The sequence below is a fragment of the Thamnophis sirtalis genome, unplaced genomic scaffold, assembly GCF_051295495.1.
Source record: "Thamnophis sirtalis isolate CommonGarterSnake01/CBP01778 unplaced genomic scaffold, rThaSir2_p1.2 scaffold_8, whole genome shotgun sequence".
NCBI lineage: Eukaryota > Metazoa > Chordata > Lepidosauria > Squamata > Natricidae > Thamnophis > Thamnophis sirtalis.
Genome location: NW_028261388.1, coordinates 64,190,662 through 64,211,090, shown reverse-complemented (window position 1 = coordinate 64,211,090; position 20,429 = coordinate 64,190,662). Strand labels below are relative to the sequence as shown.

General features: G+C 40.7%; 1 protein-coding gene and 1 pseudogene across 6 annotated transcripts in view; one reads left to right on the top strand and one right to left on the bottom strand.

Annotated features, from left to right (window-relative positions):
* The window catches only part of DMD (dystrophin), a 1,286,665-nt gene that overhangs the window by 1,006,469 nt on the left and 259,767 nt on the right, over nt 1–20,429 (bottom strand). The gene's annotated exons all lie outside the window — the stretch shown is intronic.
* Nucleotides 13,016–14,014, top strand: LOC148044451 (uncharacterized; annotated as a pseudogene).

Here is a 20,429-nt window from a genome sequence, read left to right as displayed (position 1 = left end):
CACTACATTAGCTGAAACAAACCGGCTGATGTATGCAGCAGCCTTCATAACCACCAAAGAATTGGGTTTGAAAATACAAAGGAACCAAAGAGGCAAGAAGGGGAAGCCTAAGTGGGAAATTTGGTTGGAATTAAAGATCAAAAAATTTCGTGGAGACTTGAGCAACTTGAAGAACCTAAGGCAAGGTCAGCTAAAGAACAAGCAGGTCAAAAGCAGCCTGGAAGCAAGATACGATTTGGAAAATAAGGAGATTGCAGTAGTAATTGAAGAGCTGAAGCATAGGGTTGTTGCCATTGCTGAAAAGATTAAACGGTATGAAAATCGAGTAACTCAGTTCAAGGAAAACTCACAGTTCAGAGCAAATCAGAGCCTGATAAATGGAAAGCTCTGAAATTCTGGAAAAATTTGTGGGAAAACAACAAGAAGCACAACAGAAATGCAAAATGGATCAAGCAGGTTGAGGATTCTATTAAAGTGCATAAAATGGAAGATGTGAAAATAACAAAAGAAATGGTGCAAAGACAGTCAAGAAAAGTGAAGAATTGGAGTGCACCTGGACCAGATGAGCTACATGGTTTCTGGGTAAAGGCACTTACAAGTATGCACAAAAGATTGGCAGCCCAAATGAACTAGATCTTAAAAACAGCTGAAAATGATAAATGGATGACAACTGGAAGGACATTTTTGATCCAAAACGATAAAGAAAAAGGAAAGGACCCTGGAAACTATAGACCAATCACCTGTTTGCCAATAACATACAAGCTCCTTACTGGTATCATTGCAAACCAAATTTATGGACACTTGGAAAGAAATGACTTGCTTTCTGTAGAACGGAAAGGATGCTGCAAAAATTCAAGAGGAACAAAGGACCAACTGCTAATTGACAAGCTAATCCTAAAGAATTCAAAGAAAAGACGAACCAAGCTGTTCATGACTTGGATAGACTATAAGAAAGCATTTGATTCAGTTCCCCACAGCTGGATCAAGAAATGCCTGGAAATCTTTGGCATCAACAGCAACATACAAAAATTCATGGAAACTTCAATGAACCTCTGGAAAAGGAAGCTTATGGCTAATGGAGAAGAACTGGGTGAAGTTGAAATTAAACAAGGCATTTTTCAGGGTGATTCTTTTTCACCCCTACTTTTTATACTCTCAATGCTACCCCTGACAACCATTTTGAAGAAGGTGTACTGTGGGTGCGAACTTGTAAAGAAAGGACTGAAAATTTCACACTTGGTGTACATGGATGATTTGAAGCTGTTTGGTAAAACAAAAGCTGAACTGAATTTATTAATTGAAAGCACAAAAGAATTTAGCCAAGACATTGGTTTGCAATTTGGAATTGACAAATGTGCAACAATGGCAACCAAGGCAGGCAAAGTCATAGAAGATGATGGAATACAACTTGAGAATGAAGAAATGACAAAGGCAGTAAAACCAGAAGACGGCTAAAAGTACTTGGGGAGTTTAGAGTCTTCTGACTTAATGCATAATAAAGTCAAGGAATTAAACTCAGCCAAGTACATTCGACGAATTCGCAAGATATTAAAGACCAAACTGAGTGGAGGAAACATCATAAAAGCCATAAATACCTGGGCTATACATCCAGAAAAGTGAAGAACCAATGATTAAGGAAGTAAATAAAGGAGGCCTTTTGATGACAACTAAGTTAAAAGCTGAATATAAGAAAGAAGTAATTGAGAAGTGAGCTGAAAATTGGAAAAGTAAAGCTATGCATGGCCAATACTTGAAAAGTATTGAAGGCAAAGCTGACCAAAAACTAACTTGGAAATGGTTAAGATCAGGAGTACTGAAAAAAGAAATAGAAGGCTTTATTTTGGCAGCTCAAGAACAAGCTTTAGCCATAAACTCCATGAAGACAAAAATTCAACATGTTACCACCAACAGCAAATGTCGCCTCGGTAATGAGAAAGATGAGACAGTCAACCATTTGATCAGCGGGTGCAGCAAAATTTCACAAACTGACTACTTACAACGCCATGACTGCATTGCTAAGAATATTCACTGGAAATTGTGCCAAAAGTTTGGATTTGAGTACAGCAAAAACCACTGGGACCATCAGATTGAGAAGGTTTTAGAGAATGAGAAAGTCAAGATCTTGTGGGACTTCAGAATCCAGACTGACAGGCACTTGGCCTACAAACACACCTGACATAACAATAATTGAAAAGAAAAATGTATGGTTCATTGCAATACCTGGTGATGCACGAATTGAAGATAAACAGCAAGAAAAAAATCCCAAAATACTGGGACTTGCAAATTGAAGTTGAGCGACTGTGGAAAAAGAAATCATGTATTGTCCCAATTGTAATTGGAGCTCTTGGAGCAATACCTAAAGGGCTACCTCGCTATTTGAAAATTCTAAATTTACCTGACTTGAACATTCTGACTCTACAAAAAACTACCCTACTTGGAACACCTTATATCCTACCTTAACAGTTCCTAGGTCCTTGGTTAGAACTTGAGCTGTTGAGCTACCAACCAGCCCCAAAGGCTGTGAATCTCACCAAAGATTAATCACATAATAATAATAATTTCTGTGTGATATCTTTAATCTTTAATGAGCACCGTCCTCCAGAGTCAGGAAAGACTAGCAAATATGTGTGAGGGGAACCTTTACCTTTTTAACAACTATAGAAAATCAGTTTATGTTAATTAGATAAAGTGGGCTATGTGTGGAAAAGAAATAGAAAAGAAATCAAATAAAGCAACCTACTTTTGCATAAAGTTCCCTTGTTGGAATAAAAAAGGATATTTTACTGGAATAAAAGCCTTTTATTACTAGAATGAAACTGTAATGACAAATATTATTGCTACCATCATAATATATTCCTTATCAATGATTAATTTGATGTGTCTGTTAGATTCACCACATTACTTTTTTAATAACATTGCTAAATGCTAGTAACCAAACTGTGATTGCAATAATTAGCAATTCCTCAAGTGAGTGGATTGTGATTATGTACTTTCTAAACCAGGAGCTTTTAAATAGATTGTTGGGGAAGTCTGATAATTTTAGTCCAATACATATGCAGATCATTAGGTGGTGAAAAGCTGCCATAGATTACAACATATTTTGCAAACCAATAAAAGCCATAATACATAATAAGACTGGTAAACATTCATTCATCAAATAGAAGGAGTTTAATGACTATACAAACTGCCTTCTTCTGTAGAAATTGTCAGTGTGTGAGAAATTATGAGCTGGCATAGCCATAACTACAGGTCAGCCAATAGGAACTGTTTCATGACTGAGAGCCATGCCAGACAGCTCAGAGCCAAGGTTCACAGATCTCTCTCTCTCTATATGAGTGCTTCTGTGATTCTTGATGTCTGTGCTTCTGGCTTCTGCTGTATGGTATTTTATATAAAGAAGTTTCTTATATAAATGAATCCTGCTGAGTTGTGTGCTGGTTGGATTGCTGCAAACTCTAACAGGTTATGGGCCCAGAGCACACCAGACACAATAAGACTGAATTGTAATTAAGCTGAAGGACAGCCTGTGTTATATGGAAAAGAGAACAAGGCTGAGAAGGCTTGCAGGATGGCTGTTGAGTTCAAGGAGAACTCTCTGCCTCAATTGGGACAGAACAATTATATTTTTTGGGCAAAAATGGAATGCTTCCTGAAGGCTAAGGAGCTCTGGGATATTGTTTTTCCCCCAAAGGTTTTTTTTAAAAAAAATACAAATTATACATATAGGAACAAAGAGTTGTCTGGGTCTTTTATTTTACATCCTCTCAATTACATAGTCCTTTCCATTGCCCCTTCAAAGTTACACTAAATTTTCATTTCTTATTTTCTCCATTGGTATGTTTTGCTATAAACAGCATACATCCTCTAGTTCAATTTAAGCATAGAAAGCATTTCTTTCAATTTTTTCAACCATTAACAATATACTATCATTTCTTTATTTCTTAATTAGTTACATAACAATAACAATCTTATTACTATTCTCTTTAGTCTATTAATGTAACTCTTTATCCCTTTCTTCCTCTTTTAACCATTTTCTCTTGTGCTCCCAAATATCCTAGTTTTAATTATTTTCCTTCTCCCCCTTCTCCTTAACTTCTTCTTTTTCTTTTCCCTATTTTTTGGTTATTGTATTTTTTCTTCAGAGTGTTTACTTTTATTATTCTAGTATCTTTCCCCAGGGTTTCCCCTGATCTCCTCCTTCCCTTACTACCTTGTGGTTCTTTTTTTGGTACATCTCCCCCTTTGTCTACTTTTCCTTTGTGACTGTAAATCCCAGTGAAATCTTCTATCTGAATTTTATTTTCAATTCTTCTTTTTTCCACCTTATTTTCCTGTAGCTCATTTGGGTCCACTTTTACCTCCTCTTCTCCTATTTCATGTTCTGTATGTTCCCTTTGATCTCCTATCTTTCCTTTGCCAATTAACGTTTCATGCATGTATGTTTTATCATACATCTAAATCTCCATTATGCAAGTTTGACTATTTTAACAGATTTTTAAATTTTGGAGTTATAGATTTTTAAATTTTGGAGTTTAGTTGCAAATTTAGGATCTTCCAGATACTGTTGCTCAATTTTAAAATTAGTCCAGTCCAGGTTTTCTTTTCCACAGCTGTAGATAGTTGCAGTCAAAACAATGTTGCAAAGTCAGCTACTCCCAAATGATTCCCATGGCCTCAAAGTCTCTTCCTGAATCCAAGGTCACATTGCGGCTACAACTCTCACTGTCCCCACTTTTCTTTCAAAGCATTTTAAATCCACAAACAATAAAATTCAAATAAGGAGAATGACTCCCCTCTGTTGTTGTTGTTGTTGCTGCTGTTATTCACTAGTCAATATAGTATTTTCTGCTTGTAGGTAAATTGCTCTCCAAACCGCAATTCAATCCCACAAATAGATGTCAATAGCTGTTAAAAATGCTTTTAATCCACAAAGAATAGAATCAGATAAGGAGAAAAGAGACTTCCCCTGGGCTCTTCCTTTTAGTTGTTAATTTTTCTTCACTTCCAAATTGCTGAAGACAAAATCCTCTGAGGCTTTGGTGCTTAACCTCTTCTGCTTCCTTTTTTCAACAACATTACCCAAAAGCCAGTTTGCTGCTAATTCTGCTCCGGGACTATTTTAAGATTAAGATCAGCTTTTTCTTTTTTTCTGTGAGTTGGTCAATCACTCACCCGGTTTCAACACTCTGTTTCCAACACAGCTCCTGCACAATAACTTAGTCCAGATGCCTCAGCTTTGTATCGGTCATTCAGTTATGGCCACTGCCCCCACTGCTGGTTGAAAGATTTCTCTCTGACCTCCTGAGAAACTGCTGATTCCTCTAGCTCACCAGAGCTGTCCCTTCTTCTCCCCTGTCCCTCCAGGACAGGTTTTCAGTTTGAAGACCTCCCGACAGCGGTTTGTCCAGCTTGGTTTCTGCGAGGCTCAGTAGAGTCTGTTTTTTCCCAGCTGGTCTCACTGTGATGCTTGTGGCTTTCTCGGAGCTCTGGGATATTGTTATTTATCCACCCCAGGCAGTATCAGCAGTAGCAGATCAAAGGCAGCATGATAAGGCACTGACTTAATCATCTTAAGTTTAGAAGATAAACAATTTCTGAATGTAGCTAATTTAAAAACTGCAAAGGAGGTTTGGCTGAAATTAAGAAGTGTGCATGTGAATTCCTCAGCATGCAACATTATGCAATTATCAAGATATGATAGGATATGATATGATAGCCAGGTTGTTACCAGAATGTGGAGAAGCATTTGTTGCAAATACGAACTTTATTGAGTTGGAACAGTGTGGCATGCATATTCCTGAATCTCAGAAGGTACTGTTGGCGTTAATAGTCTTGATGAAATGTGGGTCATTGTTTCAGCTGTTTTTGAGTGCAAACCAGAACAGGATTTATGAATGGAAGCTTTCTGAAGCAAACAAATGCCATTTTAGAAAAAGCCAGTGCTAAAGTGTCAGTTCAAATGTGGATATATGCTCCCAAAATTGTATACATTAATTACTCTATATTCTCTATTACACTTCATAATATCAGCCACTGATACTATTAATTTAATATTCTATTAGTGTTTCTCAAAAATCAGAAAAAAAATGAACTGCTTCAAAGCTCTGGGATGCATGCGTGTTGCGACTCAGCAGTTCTGCTGAGAGTTTTTTCGGGATACAAAATTCAGTGTTGTGACTCACAGTTCTGCTGAGAGTTTTTTCGGGATACAAAATTCAGTATGCAGCTGGGGCTTGTGGGAGGAGGTTTGGAGATAAAAGGACAGATGCTGCCATGCCCCAGTCGCTGGAGTCAACGTCGTTCCTTCGTGTGTTCCGTGTTTGGTAAAACATTGTTTGATTACTAATTGTGATTTATGCCTGTTACACTTGGACAAATGCTTTGGTGTTTCATGTAAACCTGATCCATGGAGACGGTAGAAGAAGGGCAGCATTTGTAAGAGCTTTTGTTTTGAATTCTTATCAGAGATTTATGTTTATGTTATTTCTGGGCTCGAAGCCAGTTTGAACTGAAAACTGATAAAGAAAAGTCCTTTTAAGTTTGCCTGCCTGCTTTTGTTAACGAGACGTCAAGGGGTGTGTGTGTCAGAACAGATTGACTTCAGCCACATAAGCCTCCATTTCATTAACTATGGAACAATTACAGGCTACACAGATGCAACTCGCGCAGCAAATGGCTGTCCTGACGGATCAAATTCAACAGTTGCAGAGAGCTGCAAGACACCCCGCCCCCCAGCCAAGGAGGTAGTGCCCAATTGCCATGGCAGATAAATATGATGGGCGTTTGGCCATGTTTGCAGCATTTTTGGGACAATGCCAGCTGTTTATTAGCCTGAGAGCGGAGGACTTTCCCACTGACCGGACGAAGGTGGGATTCATGATTAGTTTGCTCTCAGGCACAGCGGTCCGGTGGGCTACCCCCTTGTTAGTTCAGTAGAGCCCTTTATTGGATGACTTCCAGGGCTTCTGCCAATATTTCAGATAGATGTTGGAAGATCCGATCAAAGGGGAAACAGCTGCCAGACGTTTGAAATCACTGCAGCAGGGGACTGGGTCATTGCAGGACTATGTGTCTGAATTCAGGCTACGTAGCCAGGATTCCACATGGAATGAACCAGCTCTAATGGACACGTTCCAAGATGGATCGTCTGAGGCCTTGCAAGATGAACTGGCGAGGGTGGATAGGCCACCGACGCTTGACGCATTGGTCCACCTGTGCCTCCGGATAGACGCCCGGCTGCAGAGGCGAAGGCCTCGCCGTGTATTCCAGGAGACCACCAGCATGCCAGTTCAGCAAGAGACTGCAGTGGACTGGGAGGAGCCCATGGAGTTGGGTGCTGTCCAGAGAATCCAAGAATTGGTTTGGTTTGGTTTATTGGATTTATATGCCGCCCTTCTCCCAAGGACTCAGGATGGCGTACAACATTAAAAAAACACATATTACAAAAGTTTAAAAAAATTAAATAGAATATCCCAAACAAACCCAATTAGGATTAATAATAACATTTAAAAAAAAGGTAAAATTGTAAAATTTTGTAAAATCATCTAGTTCCATCGATGAAACCTGTCCAGCATAGTTGAATGCCTGGCATAGCTCTCATCTTCCTCAGAGAATGCACACCCCACAACCACATCAAGGTAGTGTCTTATTGGGGAGGTTATATTATTATTACAAATAATAAAGAGAAATAACAGGTTTGGCTATCCATTCTGTAAAGTAATTGCTTCAATTGAAAATACTAGGCATTTAGTTGTTATTGTTATAAATTCCAGGTGCACAATCAGTCTGCACTGTGGAAGGGCAAGTAAATTATTTCCTGCTGGCTCCAGAGTTAAAGGAAAGCATGGCAAGGTAGTTGAAGAGTTAATTAGCTCTAGTAGATTAGTTTATTATTTTATCTAGCTCTGCCTGACCCTTGTTCTCTACTTCACCAGCCAAGCCCAATGCTTCATTTCAGGTTAGACTGGCCAAAATTGAAAAATGGATGACATAGCAGTCCAAAGCGCCTAAGAATTCCTAATTCAGAGAGGTTGCTACAAGTGAGGTATCAGTTTTGATGAGTTTCTTGGAAAACCAGAACTGTTATTTTCCAGGTTTGGCAAAAGCCACCAAAGTCAACCAAGAAACTTGTTACATTACAATGGACAATGACAGGTCTCTAAATATCAATTCAAATTTTCTGATACACATTTTTATCAGAATATATTGATTTTTAAATAAAGATTTTTTGTATTTATGAATTTCCTTCATGTATTCATCAATAAAGTCTGAGCACTTTCTTCCAGATTACATTTCCCCCCTTTGTTAGCAGTCTCTCTTCCCCCCTAGTTTTTTTTAATTTGATGCATTTTAGCCCAATTATTCCTCTTATTCCAAGTTGTAATATCTTATATGATGACCATTATCATTTAACAGTAATAATTGATTGAGAAGAAGTTGTCTAACATTGTCTCACTTCATTAAGAACAAATGTCAAACATTTAGAATGTCTAAGGAAGAAATTAAATTTAATTAGTTACCTAAATTGAAAATCTTATATAGATTATATTTCAACAATTTAGGCTTAAATTTAGAATATGTGTATTGGATTTAATGACAATGGTTAATAAAATGCAATGAATAACACACTGCTACTCTGTGTATGATTGTTCAAACATTCATAATCAGAAATAACAATTTATAAAGTTATTTTTAGAGCAATTACAGCAAGCAGTGCAAAAGCAACATAGTTACAGAGACATGCTGCTGTATTCTCTCTGTCTGTCTGTCATATATATATATGATCATTAATGATCATTAATATTTAATGATTAATGATCATTAATATTTCTTATATTATTATCAACACACACTTATGCTAAGGAGTTAAATGTTCTACTCCCCCTCCCAAGCTGAAAATAACTCTGTTCCAACTGTCACTTGGGTGTGGGCAGCACGTGACCTGCTGGCTGAGAGTTTGGAGAGGAGTCTGAGGGAGAGGAGGGGATAAGATAAGAGAGGCCTCTGTGGGGCAAGCCTGAAGGAGAGAAGGGGATGAGATAGGAGAGGTTCTGAGGGACAAGCCTGATGAGAGAAGGGGAGAGTAGAGGATGATTGTAACTACTCATTAATTTTCAAGCTCTAAGTGTTGATTTATCAAGCCCAATCATATAGTTTCGTAGTGGAGCATGGGTATTCATCTAGTAATCTATACCTAGCATTTTCTTTAGTGCCAAGTAACTGCCCCCCCCCCCCAAAAAAAATGGGTGGTAGGTAGGTGCATGGGCAAAGCTACTTTAAAAAGATGCTATGTATATGTCCCCACTTGCTTCCGAAATCCTTCTGGAACTGAAGCTGAAGCTCTTTACAACATTGTGAAGATTAGTTCATCTGCCTTAAGGAAAAATAATATTAAGGATTAATTACTGCATTCACATCTACGAAATTCCTGAAGGCTAATCTTAACAATTTAATTAACTGTACTGTATACGATTTTAAAATTACTGACTTAACTTCAGAAATCCAAGTTTTTACAGAATTGAACAAAATTAACTCAGGCAAATTGTCAACCCTGAAGCTGACCTGATTGAAGCCATTTTGAGGCTTCAGTGTTGCCTCACTGGAGCTGAGGGATAGAGAGGGACTAGAGATAGCTGGGGTTAACAAAATACTTTCTCTTGGGAACCAAGGACATTCTCACACCTGGTCAGAGGGATGAGTGACATTACCAGGCAACCAGACGTCAACATGATTGGACCATGTGATTGATTGTTTGAGGAAGAGGAAAAACTTTTACTTTTAATTAGGTGAAAACCCTGGGAACCTTCCAAGTTGGTTTTCACCAGAATTGTGCCAATATGATACACCCAATAAAACTGTTCTTTAAGGAACCTACCTGCCTCAGAGTTTTTCTTGCTATGGGTGTATTACTTGGAATCCGGACACAAGTTCTTTTAAATTGAAGAAAATTTTCCGTGCTCTTCTGACAAAAAAGTTAAATAATTTTTAAATATTCTTTTAATTTGAGAATAATTACTCTTTCAATCTGGGAATAATTTCTATTGAACCAGTGTATGATATTCAAAGAATTGTAACATAATAGTTATTATATTGCTTTTAACCAGAAAATCCAATTGCCTTTTGAAAATAGCACCTTTGGGACAACCATGACTTGGTTGACTGAGAATCTCCACAGATATAAAAGGGACTATTTTGTCAGACAGTGCAGGTGAGTTGTGGGATTGACAGCAGTGATGAATACATTTTTGCCAAGGGTATGCTCAGTTGATTCCCCCACAACCACCACCAAAGGAACATAAAGGGTTTTTATTTACAGTATATTGACTGATAAATCAACGGATAAATTTAAATTTCTTCTGTGTTAATGCCATTTGCATTATTTATATAAAAAGAAGAGACAAATATTTAAAAACCAGCAAAAAAATTTTTTAGCTATTTAGTTTGAAAAACACATTGTGCTATGAAAATTCAATTAATCCTATCAGCAGTTTACATGGGGCTTAATAGGATGAGCTGAGGTGGCGCAGTGGTTAGAGTGCAGTACTGCAGGCCACTTCAGTTGACTGCTAACTGCAGTTTGGCGGTTCAAATCTCACCGGCTCAGGGTTGACTCAGACTTCCATCCTTCCGAGGTGGGTAAAATGAGGACCCAGACTGTGGGGCAATATGCTGACTCTGTAAACCGCTTAGAGAGGGCTGAAAGCCCTATGAAGCAGTATATAAGTCGAACTGCTATTGCTATTGCTATTGCTATGTTCTAGTGTTGACTTCCTGTGGTGACGTCACTTCCATGAGGGCAAAGAAATTATAACTCTACTAGCTTTGCTTGAGTTTCTGTTGTGAAGATCCTGAAAAAGGATGAGTTGAACCTGGAGGGATCAACAGGAGAGAGGGGAAGCCTGGGCGCCAAAGGAGGAAGCAAGCAACTTCCCTATCAGATGAGGGGAAAACCCCTTGAAATCACTGTTGAAGAAATCGGCATCCATGGCCGATTTTGGGTGGTGACTACCACACATGAGGGAGAGAAAAGAGCAACACAGCAGCATTGGTGAGAATATTTAAAACAACTAAAATGCAATAAATTCTATTAAAGACTCATTGAGCTAGAATTTCAAAACTTTGAAACGAGCTGGATACAGCTTAATATCAGCAGCTACAAGAAAAGGGAAAGCAAGCAATTTCCTATAGCAATAGAAGGTTTGGAGTGACTTGAGAACAGAACTAAATAAGGAGAGATTTGGACAATAAACAGAAATTGGAGCCAGAGAAATCGGTGACAATTGTGAAGAAGAGGAGAGAACTATTTGAAATACTGGAGAGAAAGTGAAATATAGAAAGTAAATATCGGACTTTTTGAAGGAAAAAGAAAAACCCTATACGAAAGAAGAGTAACAGCGCCATCCAATGGAGAAAGAAATAAGAATTAATAACAGTATATAATATTGCTGATGCAATCTGGATTTTTTTTTGTGATCTCTGAAATCGGATTTAAAAAATGGGACAACATTGAAAGAAGAAATATAAATATAAACTGAACTGTGATGAGATAAAATATTGTTATGAACTATTGGTGAACTATTGGTGATACTTTGAAATTATCAATGTTATAAATAGATGACATAATATTATATAAGAATTAAAATTAAGGATTTATTAGCCTAAACATATTGTATACATAGGGAATAGTAAAAAAATAGTAATATAGTGTTGAAGTGGGGGATGTTAGTTTGAAATTATTGAAGAGATGATATAAAGTTGCATACAGAATCAAATTAAGAATGTGTTAGTTTAAATATATTCAATATTGCATGAATATTGTGGATTGACTTCCATACTAACCCAAATATATAGAAATTAAGTTGTTAGATTGCAGGACTGAATGATATTGAATTGAATTGAAATGTGCATGGAAGAGAGAAAGTTCAAAGATTGAAGTAGCTGGTATAAGAGAATAGAAACAAGCACTGGGCAGAGAGAAGTATATGTTATTGTGGGGAAAATTGTAAGGAAATTAAAATCAAAAATGACAAGTACAACAATTAGTAAAATGAATAGAAAGGCAGCATCCAATCCAACATCAGCAACATCACTCTCAAATCAGCGCAAAATTGAGAGCACACTGGATATAGAGAAAGCAAGCTCAACAACGAACCTTCAGTGTATGCAAGTTGCATTAGCAGTGATACAAGAAACAATGCTGCTTCAGGTGGCACCGTAGGCTCTGATGGATGTTCCTCTGGGACGTTCCAGCCCTGAGATCGCATTAAGCTGCTAGAACAGCATAAATCAGCTGACTAGCAGTTTGAAAACTCTCCCCTCGGGAAAAGAGGGGGAGAAGAGCTGCCGAGCGAGGGTAGAGCACCCTTAAATCCCCAGGAGTAATTCTGGGGCTTGGAAGGTGAGAGCCCCCCTGTAGCCCAACAGTACTGTGCTCTCGGTGACGCATCTGCATTCGCAGAACAAATCCCTGCAATCAACGTTTTAATCTGCATTTGAATAAGAAACAGGCAGAGCAAAGACAGGAGCGTTTACAATTGCAAGTACAAACCTTAACTCTGTTTGAGGATAATCTCCTTCTGTGAAGATTAACGGTATAGAAGGGAAAATGATGCCCGAACATCAAAGGGTGTGGTTAAAGTGAAACTTAACAAGCAATTATCTGTTAAGTGTTTGCTGATGTTGTTAAAAGAACCAAGAGTTCAAGATTAACAAAACAGCATTGGCTCACTAACAAGCTATAAGATTTAACAAATCTGGGGACTTAGTGGACTTTTTGGCCTTAACTATTCGGCTGTAGAAAAGTGTGATTTGAATAGTTGAAATGGCTTCAAAGCAAGTCAAATTAACTGCTTCTAAGAGCACTGGCAGCTCTCCAGCCCAGACACACAAATTGCAATCTTTATTACCTCCCCCCGCAGAAGCTTTAACACTTGAAGCTCTGCAGGGCGCCTTAAAGGAACAGGCCTCTGTTCTTGAAGGAAAAATCACAACTGCCTTTAAAGATGTGTCTGATGAGATGTCTGAAATCAAGGACTTAATCCAAACTCGCAATCAGCAAATAGAAGAAGACATAGTGGATGCATTTAAGGGTTTGCTCAGTTATGTAACCTCATTGGAGGATAGGTTGGAAGAAATTAATCAGTCCAATGTGAATTTAGAGAGTAAAGTTGATGATGCTCAAAGCAAGATTGAAAAGTCAGAGACAAAAATCACAGTGATACAATATAGAGCAATGGAATTTGCTTTGAGAATAAGAGGTCTGAAAGAAAATAACCAAGAAAATTTGAAAGAGATTTTTGCAGAAGCCTTTGATCAATTAATTGGTGAACCCAGGGCTGAATATGATTGGCAGAGCGATAAAATGTATTGCTTTAATTCATGGATTGCCAGACAGAGACAACTACCAAGAAATATTGTAATCTATTTTGTCACCAGGAATACAAGGAATGTGATATTACAAGCGACCTATAAAACCAAATTGCAGGTCGCAGGTCAGGAGGTGATGGTATTGAAGGAAATTCCACCTAAAATGTTGAGATCTAAAAAAGATTATGCATTTTTAGTGGATGAACTCAGAAATCGCCAGATACAGTTCAGATGGGAGGTCCTAGCCGGATTGGTGGTGAACTACTCAGGAGAAAGATATCGTCTTAATTCAGTTTGGAAGGCTAGAGATTTTTACAGCAATGTATTAAAGGCTGGATACCCTCCATCTCCAGGATTTAGAGGAAGAAAAGAAGCAGGAGAGGCCAGACAGGAAGAAATCCAGGCACAAGTGGATGCTGCTAAAGCCCTGAACCTCCTTGAGGAGACAGAAGGAATTATGGAGCAAAGAAAAACTTGAGTGGCTACCAAACATAAGGAACAAGAATTAAACATGCCACAAGCTCAGACAACAATCCAAGCAACTACAAACACAAATACAGAAGCTGTGAAGGGAGCTAGACCGAAGATGAAATTCCAGGATTTCCAGGTGGCTCTTAAAAAGCTTCAGGGAGCTGAAGATGACAATTAAATTTTTAACCTGAAACGTTAATGGTTTAAACTCACCATAAAAAAGGAAAAAAATATTTCGCTATTTGAAACAATTCAAAAATGATGTAATTTGCTTGCAAGAAACACATATTAGAACAAATGACCAGAAATATTTGATGAATGCAAGATTGGGGCAAGATTGGGACAACATTTCGTGGCATCTGCTCTGGAGAAAAAAAAATGGTATAGTTATATACTTAAGAAAGGATTTAAAGGCTGAATTAATTGAAGCAGATCCTCAAGGAAGATACATTGCAATTGAATTATTAATAGAAGGAAAGAAAACACTCTTAATGGGAGTATATGCCCCCAATCAACAACAAGAAAAATTTTATAAATTGCTCCACATTAAGTTAACACAATGGGATTATAGATCATGTATATTATTGGGTGACTGGAACGGAGTATTGGATACCAAGAAAGACAAGAAGGGACTTTTGCAAAATATTCAATCACGAGCAAGATTACCTAAATCTTTCTTTGATATGATGGATGATATGGAATTAAGAGACATTTGGCGAGAATGGAATGTTAAAGAACAGGATTTTAAATTCTTTTCTGATAGGCATCAATCCTTCCCTAGGATTGATTTTATATTAATTACAAATGATTTTCTTTCTAGGGTGAAGAAGACGAAGATATGCCCGAGAACTTTAACAGATCATAACCTGGTTTGGATGGAACTGGAATATGGAGAGGGATCCAGGAGGTCTTGGAGGTTAAATGAAAATTTATTTAGATACGCGAGTAATGTCAATGAATGCAAAAAACTGTTGAAAGAATATTTTCTTTTTAACATGGATAAGGGAACATCTATGGAAATGGTTTGGGATGCAAGTAAAGCGTATATGAGAGGAGTTTTAATAAACTTAAATAACCTATATAGACGTAGACAGGGGGAAAAATGAAGGGAATTAGAAGAAGAGATAAAAAAGAAAGAGCAGGGGCTAATATCTAATCCAGATGATATGAAGACAAAAGAGGCAATTACTTTATTACCAGCGCAATTTTACATGTTGATGTCAGACCAAATAGCAACTAACCTGTTATATGCTAAACATAATACTTTTTGCAATGCAAATAAACCAGGCAGATGGTTAGCATATATGTTAAGGAAAAAACAAAAATCTCGTACTATAGAGAAAATAGAATACAAAGGTAAAGAAGCCTACCAACAGGATATGATTAAAAAGGCCTTTTTAGAATTTTATACAAGACTGTACGCTGGTGATAAAATACAAGACTTAGACATACATAGACACTTGGAGAAAGAGAAAATTCCTATAATTACAGATGAGCAAAGGGAGAGACTGAACCAACCGATAACTATGGAGGAAATTCTCCTGGTAATTAAGCAGTTAAAAGTTGGCCCCTGGTACGGATGGATTGACAGTGCCTTATTATAAAAACTTACAATTAGAAATGGTAGAATCTCTTAAGTAACTATTTAATAAAATTCAACTGGAAGGAAGGGTACTACCATCTTGGAGAACAGCCTTTATTTCCCTGATTCTGAAAGAAGATCAAGATCACAGTCAGCCCAAAAATTACAGGCCTCTATCACTACTTAATAAAGATTATAAATTTTTTGCCAAAATATTAGCAAATAGGTTGATGTTAGTTATACAAAGAATGATTCACAATGATCAATCTGGTTTCATACATGGGAGACAAATGAAAAGTAATGTAAGACAAATTGTTAATATATTGGAGTATTTGGGGAAGAATAACCAAGTCCCCGCAGCACTTATATTCTTGAATGCGGAGAAAGCATTTGATCGAGTGAATTGGCAATTTCTAATGAAAATAATACAAAAGATGTAGCTTGGAGAGTACTTTACACAATCTATCAAGGCAATATATCAGAAACAAACAGCACAAATTATAGTTAATGGTAGTCTAACAGAATCCTTTAAAGTAATCAGGACCCTGGTCTCAGGCTGTTGTCGCTAAATGCCAGGTCTGTTGTTCACAAGGCTCCCCTCGTCCGGGACTTAATTTTAGATGAGAGGGCAGATCTGGCATGTATTACTGAAACCTGGCTGGGCATGGAGGGAGGAGTCCCCCTTGTAGAGATGTGCCCAGACGGATTTCAGGTGCTTCATCAGCCGAGAGCCCAGGGAAGGGGTGGCGGTGTGGCTATTGTTATCTGGGAGTCTTTAGCACCTCGTAGGATCCCTGCTCCGGAGCTTGTCGGGTGTGAGTCCCTGCTGGTGAAGTTGGACCTCAAGGGTCAAGTGGGTTTGCTGTTAACGTACCTGCCTCCCAACAGCGTTGCAGCAGCCCTCCCCTCGCTCCTCGAGTCGGTAGCCGAGCTAGCAATTGAGTTCCCCAGGCTTATGGTCCTGGGGGACTTCAATCTGCCTTCGCTCGGTGAACACTCTGATGGGGCGCAGGAGTTCATGGCTTCCATGACGGCCATGGGCTTGACCCAGGTAATTCGGGGCCCAACCCATTCAGCGGGTCACATGCTCAACCTCGTATTCCTCTCGGAGCAGTGGACTTGTGATCTTGGTCTGAGGGGTAATGAGATCATACCCCTGTCGTGGTCAGACCACTGCCTACTGAGGCTTGACTTTCGGAGGCCAAACCCCCACTGTAGGGAGGAGGAACCGACCAGGTGGTTCCGCCCCAGGCGACTTATGGACCCCTTGAGGTTCCAGACAGAGCTTGGGGTTATTCCTGATACTCTCGCCCACAGTCCGGTGGAGACTCTGGTTGCTGCCTGGCACTCGGCAGCATCGGAATCCCTTGACCGGATTGCGCCACTACGGCCCCTCTGGGTCGGCGGATCCCGGAGGCCTCCTTGGTTTACTGAGGGGCTCCAGGAGAGGAAGCGCCGGAGGAGACGCCTAGAGCACCTATGGAGGTCTGATAAATCCGAATCGAACCGAGCACTCTTAACAACTTGCACCAAGGAGTACATCAGGGCACTGAGGACAGCAAAAAGATCGTATATTGCCACCTTGGTTGCGTCCACTGAGTCCTGCCCAGCCGCCCTGTTTAGGATAACCCGCTCCCTCCTAAATAGGAGGGATACGGGGGACCCCTTGTAGGGTAGGGCTGAGGATTATGTCCAGTTCTTAGCAGACAAAGTTGCTCGGTTTCAGTCGGATTTGGACTCCACCTCTGCAGATCCAGCCGAGGCACAAGAGGATAAATTGGTAGACCATCCCTGGATTGAGTTTCAGGATGTTGCCCCTGGGGATGTGGACAAGGCCATGAGAGCTGTGAGTGCCTCCACTTGTGTACTGGACCCGTGTCCCTCCTGGCTGGTTGCCAACAGCAGTGAGGTGACACGAGGCTGGATCCAGGCGGTCGTTACTGCCTCCCTTCGGGAGGGGCACTTCCCCTCCGCACTTAAAGCGGCGGTGGTGAGACCCCTCCTGAAGAAACCATCTTTGGATCCAGCCGTTCTCAACAATTACCGTCCAGTCTCCAACCTCCCCTTTGTTGGGAAGGTTGTTGAGAAGGTGGTGGCCTTCCAGCTTCAACGGTCCTTGGAGGAAGCTAGTTACCTTGACCCTTTCCAGTCCGGCTTCAGACCTGGTTACAGCACAGAAACCGCTTTGGTCGCATTGACCGATGATCTCTGGAGAGCCAGGGATGGAGGCCATGCATCCATCCTGGTTCTCCTTGACCTCTTGGCGGCTTTCGATACCATCGACCATGGTATCCTTCTGCGACGACTGCGGGAGGTGGGGGTGGGAGGCACTGTTTTGCAGTGGTTCTCCTCCTACCTCTCGGACAGGTCGCAGTCGGTGTTGGTTGGGGGGCAGAGATTGACCCCTAGGCCCCTAACATATGGGGTGCCGCAGGGTTCGGTCTTATCCCCCCTACTATTTAACATCTACATGAAACCGCTGGGCGAGATCATTCGGAGGCACGGGATAAGATACCACCAATACGTGGACGATACCCAGTTGTATCTGTCTGCCCCGTGACAACTCAATGAAGCGGTGGACGTGATGAACCGGGGTCTCGAAGCCGTTAGGGACTGGATGAGGGCTAACAAACTGGTACTCAACCCGGATAAGACCGAGTGGCTGTTGTGTTTCCCTCCCAATAATTTGGCTAGTGTTCCATCACTCAGGCTGGGGGGCCAAATTTTACACCCCTCAGACAGGGTTCGCAACTTGGGAGTCCTCCTGGACCCACAGCTGACCTTTGACCACCATCTGTCGGCTGTGACCAGGGGGGCATTTGCCCAGGTTCACCTGGTGCGCCAGTTGTGACCCTACCTGAACCGGGAGGCTCTCACAACAGTCACTCGGGCCCTTGTGACCTCTAGGCTGGAATACTGCAATGTGCTCTACATGGGGCTGCCCTTGAAGAGCATCCGGCAACTTCAGCTAGTCCAGAATGCGGCTGCGTGAGTGATTGTGGGTGCACCACGGTTCGCCCACATAACATAACACCTATCCTCCGCGAGCTGCGCTGGCTACCTGTTGATCTCTGGGTGCACTTCAAGGTGCTACTTACCACCCATAAAGCCCTCCATGGTAGTGGATCTGAGTACTTGAGAGACCGCCTCCTGCCAATTACCTCCTTACAACCTATTAGATCACACAGATTAGGCCTCCTCCGAGTTCCATCTGCCAGTCAGTGTCGACTGGCAACTACGCGGAGGAGAGCCTTTTCAGTAGTAGCTCCGACGCTTTGGAACGATCTCCCCGTGGAGATTCGTACCCTCACCACCGTCCAGACCTTCTGCACAGCCCTTAAGACCTGGCTATCCCGTCAGGCCTGGGGATAAAGATTGTAATCCGTTCCCACCCGAATGATGAATGAATGTTGTGTTTTACTTTTACTTATGTATTGTTTTATGTCTTACTGTCTTGTATTCCCCTTCCCATAAATTGTAAGCCGCCCTGAGTCCCCTCAGGGAAAAGGGCGGCCTATAAATAATAAACCATAAACCATAAACCATAAACCATAAACCATAAAATTGAAAAAGGAATAAGACAGGGGTGCCCTCTATCTTCATTATTGTTTATCTTAACCTTGGAGTTATTGCTGAATAACATACGTGGGTCAGATGATTTACAGGGAATTAAGATTAGGCATTACGAATACAGAGTACGAGCATTTGCGGATGACTTGGTTGTAACTTTAACCCAACTGAGGAAATCAGTTATAGGCTTAATGAATATAATCAATCAATATGGTTAAGTATCTGGGTTTAAAATAAATCTAGGGAAAACCAAGATGATAGTTAAAAATATGACTACAAATCAAAGTGAAGAACTAGAAAGAGTAACAGGATGCGAGATAGTAAAAAAGGTTAAATATTTAGGAGTTTATATCACAACTTCAAATGGGAAATTATATAAGTATAATTATGAACCATTATGGCACAAAATACAGATAGAGATGAACAAATGGGAAAAATTACAATTCTCTTTGCTGGGAAGGATAGCAGCAGTAAAAATGAATGTTTAGTTTAGTTTTTAGTTTTATTAGTATTTGTAGGCCGCCCTTTTCCCTGAGGGGACTCAGGGCGGCTCACACAAAACCGGGAAGGGGGAATACAGACATTAAGATAAAAACATATAATAAAATAGTAGGCAACATACATTCATCATTCGGGAGGGGTAGCTATCCTTATCCCCAGGCCTGACGGGCGAGCCAGTTCTTCAAGGCTATGCGGAAGGCTTGGACGGTGGAGAGGGTACGAATCTCCACGGGGAGCTCGTTCCAAAGGGTCGGGGCTACTGCTGAGAAGGCCCTCCTCCTTGTAGTTGCCAGCCGACACTGGCTGGCCGATGGGATGCGGAGGAGGCCTAATCTATGGGATCTTATTGGTCGCAGGGATGTAATTGGCAGAAGGCGGTCTCTCAAGTATCCAGATCCACTGCCATGTAGGGCTTTATGGGTGACTAATAGCACCTTGAAGCGCATCCGGAGATCGACAGGTAGCCAGCGCAGCTCGCGGAGGATAGGTGTTATGCGGGTGAATCGAGGTGCACCCGCAATCACTCGCGCGGCTGCGTTCTGCACTAGCTGAAGTCGCCGGATGCTCCTCAAGGGCAGCCCCATGTAGAGCACATTGCAGTATTCCAGCCTAGAGGTCACAAGGGCCCGAGTGACTGTTGTGAGAGCCTCCCGATTCAGGTAGGGTCACAACTGGCGCACCAGGCGAACCTGGGCGAATGCCCCTCTGGTCACAGCCGTTAAGTGGTGGTCAAATGACAGCTGTGGATCCAGGAGGACTCCCAAGTTGCGAACCCTCTCTGAGGGGTATAAAATTTGACCCCCCAGCCTGAGTGGTGGAATATTAGTCAAATCTTTGGGAGGAAAACACAACAGCCACTCGGTCTTTTCCGGGTTGAGCACAAGCTTGTTAACCCTCATCCAGTCCATAACGGCCTCAAGGCCCCGGCTCATCACGTCTA